Raw genomic sequence first — 2500 nt, forward strand, 5'->3', positions numbered from 1 at the left:
AACCGCATGAAACTTCCAGAGGCATTTGCAGCAGGAATGCATGTGCACTCAAAAAAGTGAATATTTCTCACGGATAGACCCCGTGATACGCTAGAAATTGGCGGGGATGTCTCTCTTGTGGCTCACGGGGCTGTTAGGGTGGCACAGAAATCCCTCGGAATGGGAAAACGGGTCATTTTCGTGTCGCCACATTGCATGCGAACCGCATGCAACTTCCAGAGGCATTTGCAGCAGAAATGCATGTGCAGTCAAAAAAAAATTGATATTTTTCACGGATAGACCCCGTGAAACGCTAGAAATTGGCGGGGATGTGTCTCTTGTGGCTCACGGGGCTGTTCGGGTCGCACAGAAATCCCTGGGAATGGGAAAACGGGTCATTTTCGTGTTGCCACATTGCGTACGAACCGCATGAAACTTCCAGAGGCATTTGCAGCAGGAATGCATGTGCACTCAAAAACTTCTATATGTTTCACGGATAGACCCCGTGAAACGCTAGAAATTGGCGGGGATGTGTCTCTTGTGGCTCACGGGGCTGTTAGGGTGGCACAGAACTCCCTCGGAATGGGAAAAGGGGTCATTTTCGTGTTGCCACATTGCATAGGAACGCCATGAAACTTCCAGAGGCATTTGCAGCAGAAAGGCACGTGCACTCAAAAATTTTAATATTTTTCACGCATAGACCCCGTCAAACGCTAGAAGTTGGCGGGGATGTCTCTCTTGTGGCTCACGGGGCTGTTAGGGTCGCACAGAAATGCCTCGGAATGGGAAAACGGGTCATTTTTGTGTGGCCACATTGCATAGGAACGGCATGAAACTTCCAGAGGCATTTGCAGCAGGAATGCATGTGCACTCAAAAACGTCTATATTTTTCACGGATAGACCCCGTGAAACGCTATAAATTGGCGGGGATGTCTCTCTTGTGGCTCACGGGCGCTGTTAGTTAGGGTCGCACAGAAATCCCTCGGAATGGGAAAAGGGGTCATTTTCGTGTTGCCACATTGCGTACGAACGGCATGAAACTTCCAGAGGCATCTGCAGCAGAAATGCATGTGCACTCAAAAACGTCTATATTTTTCACGGATAGACCCCGTGAAACGCTAGAAATTGGCGGGGATGTGTCTCTTGTGGCTCACGGGGCTGTTAGGGTCGCACAGAAATCCCTCGGAATGGGAAAACGGGTCATTTTCGTGTTGCCACAATTGGCATACGAACGGCATGAAACTTCCAGAGGCATTTGCAGCAGAAATGCATGTGCACTCAAAAACGTGAATATTTTTTCACGGATAGACCCCGTCAAACGCTCGAATTTGGCGGGGATGTTTCTCTTGTGGGTCACGGGGCTGTTCGGCTCGCACAGAACTCCCTTGGTCCACCTGATTCGTGCATACAGGCAGCAACTAAAACTCTGTAAACCTGCTGTGAGGACATCTAAACAGTGGACCAGTGAGGCTGTGGAAGATTTGCGGGCGTGCTTAGACTGTACTGACTGGGATATGTTCACGACTGCTACCAATAGTCTGGATGAACTCACAGAGGCTGTGTACATCAGCTTCTGTGAGGACTGCTGTATCCCAACACGTACCAGGGTGAACTTTAACAACAACAAGCCCTGGTTCTCAGCAAAGCTCAAAAGGTTGAGGTTGGAGAAGGAGGAAGCGTTTAGGAGTGGGGATAGAGACAGATTCAAGGAGTCGAAGAACAGGTTTAGCAAAGCGGTGAGAGAGGCTAAACGACTGTACTCAGAGACACTAAAACACCAGTTCTCTACTAACGACGCTGCTTCTGTCTGCCAAAGGGCTCAGGCACATCACCAACTACAAACCCAGAGCGCCCCACACCACTAACGACTCCCGCCTAGCCAACGACCTGAACGAGTTCTACCGTAGATTTGAAAGACAATTGGACTGTCCTGAACCACCCCTTCCCACCCAAGAGGCCCCATCCCCCACCCATACTACAGAAACGACTCTCTCCTTTCAGGAGGGAGAAGTTAATGGGCTTTTCAAGAGGCAGAATCCACGCAAAGCAGCCGGGCCGGACTCTGTCTCTCCAGCCACCCTCAGGCACTGCGCTGGCCAGCTGTCTCCGGTGTTCACCAACATCTTTAACACCTCCCTGGAGACATGCCATGTACCAGCCTGTCTCAAGTCCTCCACCATCATCGCTGTGCCCAAAAAGCTAAGGCCAACAGGACTAAATGATTACAGACCGGTCGCCCTTACATCTGTGGTAATGAAGTCTTTTGAGCGCCTGCTCCTGGCACACCTCAAAGCCATCACAGACCCTCTCCTGGACCCCCTTCAGTTTGCCTACAGAGCCAACAGGTCTGTGGACGACGCAGTTAACATGGCCCTCCACTTCACCCTACAGCATGTGGACGCCCCAGCATCCTACGCCAGGATCCTGTTTGTGGACTTCAGCTCTGCCTTCAACACCATCATCCCTGCCCTGCTTCAGGACAAGCTCTTCCAGCTGAACGTGCCCTACTCCACCTGCAGGT

This window comes from Petromyzon marinus, unplaced genomic scaffold, assembly GCF_048934315.1.
Source record: "Petromyzon marinus isolate PM22_M1 ecotype Great Lakes invasive population unplaced genomic scaffold, UKy_Petmar_22M1.pri1.0 PM_G_Scaffold_204, whole genome shotgun sequence".
NCBI lineage: Eukaryota > Metazoa > Chordata > Hyperoartia > Petromyzontiformes > Petromyzontidae > Petromyzon > Petromyzon marinus.